The sequence below is a fragment of the Macrosteles quadrilineatus genome, unplaced genomic scaffold (genome assembly GCF_028750875.1).
Source record: "Macrosteles quadrilineatus isolate MER2022 unplaced genomic scaffold, UCM_ALF_1.0 Scaffold_2__2_contigs__length_208266976, whole genome shotgun sequence".
NCBI classification, from domain to species: Eukaryota; Metazoa; Arthropoda; class Insecta; order Hemiptera; family Cicadellidae; genus Macrosteles; species Macrosteles quadrilineatus.
Genome location: NW_026542595.1, coordinates 160,876,992 through 160,889,090, shown reverse-complemented (window position 1 = coordinate 160,889,090; position 12,099 = coordinate 160,876,992). Strand labels below are relative to the sequence as shown.

At 37.4% G+C, this 12,099-nt stretch overlaps 1 protein-coding gene across 2 annotated transcripts in view; it reads left to right on the top strand.

The window, feature by feature from the left end:
* The window catches only part of LOC128985547 (disheveled-associated activator of morphogenesis 1), a 143,949-nt gene that overhangs the window by 34,539 nt on the left and 97,311 nt on the right, over positions 1–12,099 (top strand). The gene's annotated exons all lie outside the window — the stretch shown is intronic.

Genomic DNA, 12,099 nt, shown 5'->3' with positions numbered 1-12,099 from the left:
AGATGCATTTTCTTATAAGAAAAAAATATATTTTTACGAATACATTTGGTTTAAAATGTAAAACACGGCCTCCAAACGCCTTGGGGTTCGTCCGATAGGTTGCGTCATAATTGCTGCGCAGTGCTGCTAATATCGGCACAACTGTTAATAAGAACTGAATAACTGGTATAACTGAATAAGAATCTGTTACATAATCGTATTGTAATAACCTACAACTTTATAATAATTAAAATTGGATTTGTAGTGGTAGTCTGTATTATGCATTTGATTGCGGCGAAACCCCAAGTATTATATGTAGTTTGGAGGCCGTGTTTTACATTTTAAACCAAATGTATTCGTAATAATATATTTTTTTCTTATAAGAAAATGCATCTAGTTAATATTTAGCCGAGTAATTAAGTAATTACACTATTATTTATCAATAATCCATACGATTTTCGAAAAAAATAGCTGTACGATGTAAATTTTGTTAAACTTATTATTAACAAATTAATTCTACGCCGCAATCAAATGCATAATACAGACTACCACTACAAATCCAATTTTAATTATTATAAAGTTGTAGGTTATTACAATACGATTATGTAACAGATTCTTATTCAGTTATACCAGTTATTCAGTTCTTATTAACAGTTGTGCCGATATTAGCAGCACTGCGCAGCAATTATGACGCAACCTATCGGACGAACCCCAAGGCGTTTGGAGGCCGTGTTTTACATTTTAAACCAAATGTATTCGTAAAAATATATTTTTTTCTTATAAGAAAATGCATCTAGTTAATATTCAGCAGAGTAATTAAGTAATTACACTATTATTTATCAATAATCCATACGATTTTCGAAAAAAATAGTTGTACGATGTAGATTTTGTTAAACTTATTATTGTTATAACTTTTTTATTAGTTAAGATACAACTTTTTTACCCGATGACCTTTTCTATTGGTAATATTTTTTTGATTAAAACTACGTTTTAACCGATGTCCTATCTCGTACCGTTCTCGAGCTACAGTCGTTTCGATGCATAGCGCGTTCCGCCATCTTTGCCCCCCTCCCGCCAAGTTCTCGACCACCTGAAAAGTAGGCGAAATGCGTATTTTTTATCACCACAGTCCATATTACAACTATCAGCAAAGCTATTTGATATTACTTCTTTGCGACACTCACAAATTAATTCTACTTTCGGTAAAAAAAACTACACGAAAAGTCCATTTTTACATATTGTATACAATAACTTGTTTATTTATAGAGATACGACCTCGGACCCAAAAACCAATATTGTTGTCCACATTTTTAGAATTCCAACGACGTTTTAACCGATGTTCTATCTTTTACCGTTTTCGAACTATCAGCGTTTTAACGCATAGCGCAAACCGCCATGTTTGCCCCCTCCCCCCCACCTTATCGACCACTTTTGAAATAGGCGACATACGTAATTTTGATCACCACAGTCCATATTACAATAATCAGCAATAACATTGCGTACTACTTTCATGCATGCTCAAACCCCCTGAGCTCCTGGACTATATGGAAATACTCACAATCTACACAACAGTTAGATATAATCAAAATCTTTTGTAAATATCTTATCTTTTTTCAAAAAGCTGATCTTGTTTTTCTAGTGTTTTCTACGAATTTTTCCCTCTTATAGCCGCTTTAGGTTGTGTATGATAACGATTATAAATGAAAAAAAACATTATTTCTATTTCTTCTACTTGGTTGTGTTCTATGACTTTTTCTATGTTTCCATTGTTTGCAAATCGGTTATTTCAATGATTGCTCATGACATGTAGCACAGTGTTAATTCAGTTTTATTTTTAGCCTATATCAAATTGTCCAGGATTTCTCGTTCTTTTCCATTCTAATAATTACACCAACCCAAGTTTTGTCTACAGATGCAATATGCCAACGAATATCACCTACGTACAATCTCCAAGAAGTGGTAAAAAAGGCAGAAACCAACCCATACAATAGATATCAGTTAACTCCAAAAGAAATAATTTTAGGAGTTACAGTACTGTGATATTAGGATTTTCCACTGATTTGGTAACAGAACATTATATTGCAAAACATGACACGATGCAGAGGAAAATCCATTTAAAAATCAGAAAAACCCATTGCAAATACTGTACTTCATTTTGACAAATTCAATAAATCACAATTTAAATATTAACAGCTGTTTCATTAAAAAGTAGTGTAGAATTATGCATATGGTCGTAATGTAAACAAATCTGAAGAGGCAACTTTAAAGGCTTCTGGGGTAGAGCCCAAAGGGAATTTACCTCGTTCCTCTTTTGATGGCTCATCTACAGACCAAGACCTTTCTTTAGACCCCTACCAAGTTTTTACGCCCAGCCGTTCTCTCAAATTAGCTGTGACAAAAACCCCGTTTTCCTCCATAAGAATAACATGGGATAGGAATTCAAAGGCCACTGGGGCAGAGCCCCAAGGGAATTCACCCTGTTTCTCTTTTGATGGCTCATCTACAGACCAAGACCTTTCTTTAGACACCTCTACCGAGTTTCTACGCCCAGCCGTTCTCTCAAAATAGCTGTGGCAAAGAAAAACAGTTTCAAACTAATATACAGTATAGATTCTTTTAGTATTTTATGCAAACAGCAAACCTTATGTTTCATTCGGGCTTTCTAGAGATTTTGTAAAGCTTATCTAACTTATACTTTGACAACAATTATCAATTCTAATGTGTTAAAACACAAAGCTAATAAATAGAGACTATATAGTTCCTTTTAACAAGTCGACAAGGATGGTAAAATGATTAGGGGTTAGCAACAAACTCCTTCATAATATTTTTTTTTGCGAGAAAAGTAAGAGCAATATTTTGACCGAAATCGAGTACAAGGTTAGTTCAAAGATAGTGTTAATACTGTCCTTTATTTAGTCCTGGTTGGATTAAACTATTTATCATATATGTAACTAACCATGTTTTGAAAGCCCAATTTAACATTTATGGACTATAACCATTGATAATACTGCTAAAACAATCGACGTGCTTATAAAATTACCTACTAAACAAGTCTATATTGCTGTTTTTTTGGCAAACTAGTTTGTACTGTATACAAAAAGTATTATTCCAAGACACATTTAACTCTCTAAGATATAAGATTTATTTATCCCTAACACTAAATATTTTCACGAGTAAATACTTTGAAATGAAAGACAAATTGTATCGATCGTAATCAACTATCGTTGACCATATTTCCAATTCTGGCTGAAATTTGTAGAATAATCAATCCAGGACTAGAACCATAGTGCCTCTATAGTCTATAGTTTCCTCTGATCATAGGACATGAAAGGTTGCTTTAAAATCTCTCTTAAGAATCGATCCTTTGTTGTTGGTTTAATTTAATTTGTTCAGATGAACACTGTTTAGTAGTTTTACAACCATAGTTCTTATCGATAATGAGACGGAGCTAATTTAATAATTAACTATTACACACAACTCTTTATGTTTCAAGTAGCCCATAACGTTACATAGAGGTAGAGCCGTTACATTATCGTTATATAACCAAGACTATATATAAAATAGATGAAGACATCCATTGTACTCTATGGTCGTTGGTCGTGAGCTCCGCCCGTACTGCGAGGAGCTACAGATAATGATATACAGATACTTAAAAAAGGTCAGGCTTGTTACCTTTTGTATGGTGGAGAGCTAGCCTACTTTTTCTCTCATAAGGTTATCCTAATAACGTGTTAAATTACTACGGTAGACAGTTTCCACAAGATAAGATTGTATGAGAGTAATTCACGTAAGCAATCACATATCGGAGGGTATTATTCGTTCTGCAAAAAATTAAAATGAAAAAAAAATTGGTGATGATGAATAAATAAATTTGTTCAAGACTACCAATCAAATCGTGCATCACTGGATGATTCGCCAGAACAAACAAATGACAGTACGGTACATTAAACATATTTTTAAAATGTTCAACTCATGCAATTAACTTATGCAATTAAACAACTATAATAACTAATAATAATATAATAATAATATAATAATAATATAATAACTATAGCCTTGCAACCTGTACCAAATATCACAATCAAAACTCAGGCAAATCTATACTCGCTGATACAGTAATATTTTCCTAATTCTCCCCATAACTACCTACCATTACACTAAATCTGTGTTAAACATATCCAGTGCACGAACCAGTTGAAAGGTCGAGGTATACTGGTTTATTTCCTCAGTTCATGATTAGTTCCGACTGTGATTGTAATGGCGGTGAAAGGTATTTACAGAACATTATCCGAGACAAGGGATGCAGCGGATATGTGCCGAGGTGAACGGTGAAGAACCTTGGTACTGTCTGGTCCTTATACGGCGGATGGTGGCCGAGGACCGATATGGAGCGATCCATGGAGTCACTGGCGACGGTCTAGTATAGTACCTGTACATGGGGGCCGAGCTTTGCTCAAAGATCAGTAGAGTGGCTGGGTTGATAGAGGGTGATAGAGGGTGGGTGGTCGTTTACCTGTTGTACCTTCTGGTGATGATAGTTTAAAGGAGTCAAACTTTGATCAAATATCACTGGAGTCGATATATGTTAGGCAGGGTATAGTACATGTACTGAATATTGGATTATAGTACCTGGGGACCGGGCTTTGCTCAAAGATCAGTAGAGTGACTGGGCGAGAGATAGCGGGAGGTGGACTTTTACCTGTTTTGCCTTCTGATGAAAGTTGAAAGAAGTTGAACTTTCCTCACATACCACTAGAGGTGATAATATATGGTAGGTATATAAGGTACCATACCATCGATACATGTCCTGAAGAGGTGAAATTAGATCGTATCACCTGGGGGTCAAGCTTTGCGTAAAGAATTGTGGTAATTAGTGAGGGCTAAGTATCTGTACTGAAGACGTAATATTATTACTAAACCATATAGCATAGGGCTCGTGTTTTGCCAGTGGATTCACTAGAGTCGATAGCTGTTAACCGTGTAATATTTTCATCCTTTTAGTTGTTCATAACCACTATCTCTTGACAGGCACTATATTTAAATATGAGCCAAACAAAATCCCAACTATGACAAAATTTTAGCCTTAACATTTGCCACACTTTCTTCATGATCAGAATTTCAATCTTTGAATTGTCATCTTGTATAATCAATTTAGCCAGCCCTGAATTAGTATTTTAGGTACTGTATCTGCATACAGTTAAATTATACCTACTTACATTAAAACTTACATGAACTTGTAAAGTAACACATACGAATATAACACCTTATTTTGATCGTAGAACTGTCGTATTACTTGACCAATACCTACATATTACGTCCCATAATAAACACAACCAGGAACTAGTCAATATGTATTGCATGATCTGATACAAATAGCTTCACCAGTTGCATACGTTATATCTGGACCCGTGTGTTTATCATCAGCCTTGACTCTAACTGATGATTTACCTCAATGACGTAACCTTGAGATGTCCGCCGTGTCATTTACGTCTGTCTGTAACGGTGCGTCTGTGTCTGCAATCACTGGATCAATGTTAGGACTGACGTTAACCATCTCACAACCTGTGTATTATTGGTAGTATTTTAGTAGCCTGTGTAAAATACTCGTTTATTTATTCATGTTTTGCATCGGGCTTACGTAGAGGACAGTCATGTGGTTCTTTTAATGTGTATAGAACAGTTTCACTACCGCCATTGTTTATGGAAATAGGCCTACTATCAAATTTGTCATCAATAAATCATGCTGTATATCAAAAGGTTGACAATAATAACAAGACCAGGTCTTGGAGCGCTCCTTGACAAAAGAGCAAAAGTTGCCATGGAGTGGAACAATACAAATAAAACAAAAATAAAATTGTAACCACTTACTACTGATAAATTAATTTTGGTTTAATTCCATTAGCGGTTGGGTAAAATAGAAATCAAGATGTGTAACCACACCAAGCTTCTTATGTTTCCATCATAAGACAAGAAGTCCATTATTGAACATCTATTGTATTCTAAAAACTTTATTAGCAACATTCTATAAACACCAACGCTGAATAATTGCATGCTAATCATAAAACCTGTAGGGCCAGAGGGATGGCAGGGCGCTGCAAAGTATTCTGTCACGATTACAACTGAGGGTTCACGAACTGACATTTGAGCTGCTGTTCAGAGGTAATAGCATCGGGCTTAGGTTACTCCTAGCATCCTCAGAGTCTAGCACTGGCTGGTATTTGTAAATAAATATATGATTACACGAGAAATATGTGTGTATGTGTGTGTGAAAAAACCCCGTTTGCAATACAATGCTGTATAAATTCTATAACTATTTTTAACTAACATCTATTCCCAAACTATTATTAGCGGTTTTATTGTTGAAATTAAATCAGGACAATAAATGAGCTGTCTGACCGCCACCACAGACAAATAAATCTCCTTTCTCTGTACACCGCATTGCAATTTTGCAGTTTGTATCTGTAAAATTGATTCTGGAATTAAACTTTCAAAAATCCTAATAGACCGTATTGTGAACTTTAGATCATTGAGAAAGAACGCACTTTAAAACAACATTAACGGATATAACTAGTAGTACGCTTATTCTGCGCGTAACAGGATGAGTGAACATGAGCGCAATAATGAAAGAGTCCACCCACACCTAGCACACTTACCGGTGTCACTGGTGTACACAATAATGTTATTTGTATGGACAAATCAACCCATGAGTGGGGGCAAATAATGGTGAGTCGGTGACTCAAGTCGGTAGCGTCACGCAAACTTCGGGCCCAAGGCAGCGATGTCGTGAGTTCGGATCCTGGTCACTGCCACTAAATTGTATCAGTACAGTTCACCTTTGTACTGTACCAGCTCACCAATTGCTTTGCTGTAAACGATCCACGCACGGGCGAGGTTAAAAGAGGCTGGACCAACCTCTTAAAAAAACCAAATCTCAGTCAACAACAATCCTAACTTCTCGTCCATTAATTAACCAAAGTCATTGGTAATGTATTTCCTGTTTCCCTCTCTTCTCATAGCATTTTATTATTGCAGATACGTTAATCTAACTGTCACAAAGAGTTCCCACACTCTGGACTGTTCACCTTGACTACTTCCTTTACCACTTTCTACGTCGTGGACCTGTTTCCCTCTCTTCTCATATCATTTTATTATTGCAGATACATTATACTAACTGTCACAAAGGGTTCCCACACTCCGGACTCCTCGCCTCGACTACTCCCTTCACCACTTCCTACGTCGTGGACCTGTTTCCCTCCCTTCCCATAGCATTTTAGAATTGCAGATACATTATACTAACTGTCACAAAGGGTTCCCACACTCCGGACTCCTCGCCTCGACTACTCCCTTCACCACTTCCTACGTCGTAGACCTGTTTCCCTCCCTTCCTATAGCATTTTAGAATTTCAAATAGATTAATTTAACTTTCACAAAGGGTTCCCACACTCCGGACTGTTCACCTTGACTACATCCTTCACCACTTCCTACGTCGTGGACCTGTTTCCCTCCCTTCCTAGAGCATTTTAGAGTTTCAAAAAGATTAATTTAACTTTCACAAAGGGTTCCCACACTCCGGACTGTTCACCTTGACTACATCCTTCACCACTTCCTACGTCGTGGACCTGTTTCCCTCCCTTCCTAGAGCATTTTAGAGTTTCAAAAAGATTAATTTAACTTTCACAAAGGGTTCCCACACGCCGGACTCCTCGCCTCGACTACTCCCTTCACCACTTTCTACGTCGTAGACCTGTTTCCCTCCCTTCCCATAGCATTTTAGAATTGCAGTTACACTAATCTAACTATCACAAAGGGTTTTTACACTCCGGAATGCTCGCCTCGACTACTTCCATTACCACTTCCTACGTCGTGGACCTGTTTCCCTCCCTTCCGATAGCATTTTAGAATTGCAGTTACATTAATATAACTATCACAAAGGGTTTTTACACTCCAGAATACTCGCCTCGACTACTTCCATTACCACTTCCTACGTCGTGGACCTGTTTCCCTCCCTTCCTATAGCATTTTAGTATTGCAAGTATATTAATCTGACTGTCAAAAGGGTTTCTACACTCCGGACTGCTCGCCTCGACTACTTCAATTACCACTTCCTACATCGTGGACCTGTTTCCCTCCCTTCCTATAGCATTTTAGTATTGCAGGTATATTAATCTAACTGTCACAAAGGGTTTCTACTCTCCGGACTGCTCGCCTTCACTACTTCCATCACCACTTCCTTCGTCGTGGACCTGTTTCCCTCCCTTCTGATAGCATTTTAGAATTGCAGTTACACTAATCTAACTTTCACAAAGGGTTTCTACACTCCAGAATGCTCACCTCGACTACTTCTATTACCACTTCCTACGTCGTGGACCTGTTTCCCTCCCTTCCAATAGCATTTTAGAATTGCAGTTACACTAATCTAACTGTCACAAAGGGTTTCTACACTTCAGAATGCTCGCCTCGACTACTTCCATTACCACTTCCTACGTCGTGGACCTGTTTCCCTCCCTTCCTATAGCATTTTAGTATTGCAGGTATATTAATCTAACTGTCACAAATGGTTTCTACACTCCAGACTGCTCGCCTTGACTACTTCCATCACCGCTTCCTACGTCGTGAACCTGTTTCCTTCCCTTCCTATAGCATTTTAGTATTGCAGGTATATTAATCTAACTGCCACAAAGGGTTTCTACACTCCGGACTGCTCGCCTTGACTACTTCCTTTACCGCTTCCTACGTCGTGGACCTGTTTCCCTCCCTTCCTATAGCATTTCATTATGGCAGATACATTAATTAACTGCCACAAAGGGTTCCCACACTCCGGAATGCTCGCCTTGACTACTTTCTTCACCACTTCCTAAGTGTCGTGAACCTGTTTCCCTCCCTTCCCATAGCATTTTTAGAATTCAGATACATTATTCTAATTGTCACAAAGGCTTCCGACACTCCGGACTGCTCACATTGACTACTTCCTTCACCACTTCCTATGTCGTGGGCCTGTTTCCCTCCCTTCCTATAGCATTTTAGTATTGCAGGTATATTAATCTAACTGTCACAAAGGGTTTCTACTCTCCGGACTGCTCGCCTTGACTACTTCCATCACCGCTTCCTACGTCATGGACCTGTTTCCCTCCCTTCCCATAGCATTTTAAAATTTCAGTTACACTAATCTAACTGCCACAAAGGGTTTCTACACTCCAGAATGCTCGCCTCGACTACTTCCATTACCACTTCCTACGTCGTGGACCTGTTTCCCTCCCTTCCTATAGCATTTTAGTATTGCAGGTATATTAATCTAACTGTCACAAAGGGTTTCTACACTCCGGACTGCTCGCCTTGACTACTTCCATCACCGCTTCCGACGTCGTGGACCTGTTTCCTTCCCTTCCTATTGGAATTTAGAATTGCAGTTATATTAATCTAACTGCCACAAAGGGTTTCTACACTCCGGACTGCTCACCTTGACTACTTCCTTTACCGCTTCTTACGTCGTGGACCTGTTTCCCTCCCTTCCTATAGCATTTTATTATGGCAGATACATTAATCTACTGCCAAAAAGGGATCCCACACTCCGGAATGCTCATCTTGACTACTTCCTTCACCACTTCCTAAGTGTCGTGAACCTGTTTCCCTTACTTTCCATAGCATTTTTAGAATTGCAGATACATTATTCTAATTGTCACAAAGGCTTCCCACTCTCCGGACTGCTCACTTTGACTACTTCCTTCACCACTTCCTACATCGTGGACCTATTTCTCCCCCTTCCCATAGCATTTTTAGAAATGCAGATACATTATTCTAACTGTCATAAAGGCCCCCCACACTCCACAGCGCTCGCCTTGACTACTTCCTTCACTATTTCCTTCACTACTTCCTACATCGTAGACCTGTTTCCCTATCTTTCCATAGCATTTAAGTATTACAGATACGTTAATTTAACAGTCATAAAGGGTTTCCGTACTCCTTTCTTTTCACTGCTCACCTTTCCGCTTTCTTTACTACTCTCTACGTCGGGGACCTGTCCCCCCCCCCTTCGCATAGCATTTTAGTATAAAAATATACCAACATTTTTGAATATTTAATATTCAATGCCAACATTAAATTGAATAATGTAAAAAGCTGCTTTGTTCTAAATACATACATACCTATATACTTTTAATTAAAAGGCGAAATTTTAATACTGAACATAAACGGTATATAACTGCCGACTAATATTGTTAAGTTCAATTTATATTATGAAAGTTGTGAAATTTAATTAGCTTAAATAACATTATTCTGAAAGCTGTGAAATTATAATGATATATATTCATAGACGCCAAACTGTTTACTCCATGAATGAAAGAGCTTAGAGTAAAAGTCGTTCTCTCTGTCTTAAGTAGACAACAAAATTGTTGGTCGCAAAACGTAAACAAATAAAAAGAAGAAGAAGGTAGCTCCTAATGTTATTCTTATGGGACAAATTTTAAAATGTTTTTTAAGTATTTTATAATAACTACTGAGCGGAATCGTCTAGAATTTTAATGGTGTCTTTACACTGGTGTCATAACTATTTGTGCGAAATTTGAACGCTATAAGTGCAACGGTTCTTGAGTTTTAGGTGCGAACACACACACACACACACACACACACATACTCCAGCGGACAACTTTTCTCCGACTCCGCTATACACGATACATAGATTCGTTCACTTCGTTCACTCATCTATTAATCTGTAAACAGAGAAAACAATTATTTACTCAATGTATTTTGTAATTAATTTCAATGTAAATACTATTTAAAAAGTAATTATAACGTTGTTATGTTGTCAAACTGCCCAGGAAAAAAACATGGAAAACTCTGTTTCCAATAATCAAAACCAATCCATCTTAAAGATTTAAATTATAAATGGCACACATAAGGCCTACATGGTCCCTGGGAGGTTTTGTAAATTATGTTTTCCCTTCCTAAAAGTCACGATTTATGTTACATTTTCTTCACATTTCATGATTTAATATCCCTATTACGTACATATTATGTCCCTATTATGTACATATTCTCCTTCTGAATGCGAATATTTCCCCTCCACCTAGGTGTACGCTGCCTCCAGCTCGTTGCTCGTTGAGTCGTGGGTTGAAGCTGTAGACGTGAACGAAAGTAAGGAAAGCTGTGTAAGTGTAATGAGGGTTACAGCTGTAATGACACCTCCGATGTTAATTGAAAGATGCGGGGAATCCGCGCGTGACCTTGCCTCAGTCACGGCGGGAAAATTGGAAGATTTGGAGGGAGTTTGCTTGGAACTATACTTAAGATGTTGTCTCGAAGTAATAAGCATTCTATAAAATAGTTTCACTTAATTTGTGAAAATTTGCAATTGAGAAAGTAAAGTTGTTAGGCTTATGTTATTTCGTGTCGGTGTTGGTAGCGAGTGTATGGTTGAGCTTGTTCTACTCTACAAGGCTTCCATTGAAATAATTCATTAATAGAAAAAATACAGTAATTTGTTAATTAACAAACCAATTTTTATCCTCGAGGGATTTTTGATTAAAACACTTTTGTGGAAATTAAAATGTAGAAAGTAGAGCATTTATTTATGCGTCTAGATAAAACAAACATAGTACAACTAAGTTAGAAGTTGCAGACATTAAAAATAGATCATTCTGTATGATAATTTTAAAATAATAAGTAAAGGACCCACTTCAGCCTAACTAGAAATAATCTTGCTTTCAAAATGCGTCTTCAGCTGGTCCATCAACATTATGAATTTACAAGGAAGTAAACTTAATCCGTGGTACCAAAAATAAAATTTAAACTGTATGAATCAAAGTGAGTGTCAACTACTTACCATAACAACCTCTATGGGGGAGAAGTCACCTTCCTCTAGCGTGACCTCGTAGCGTTAACACAAGATCAGAACCTTACCAAGGACTAAAACATTTTTCTTCGCTGGAATCGCTTCGTCATAATCATCAGCTTGATCGCTTAACGTGGATTTTTGCTCTTCTCGGAATTGAAATGAAATTATCCTCTGTAAAACCGGTTTAAATAGTAATTGACTTTAAGAACATGGTCTAATTTCCATGTTTCGGTCTTGTATTAAGGATGTTTTTAGCAAGATGTAGATCTTGTAATGATTATTAATTTATG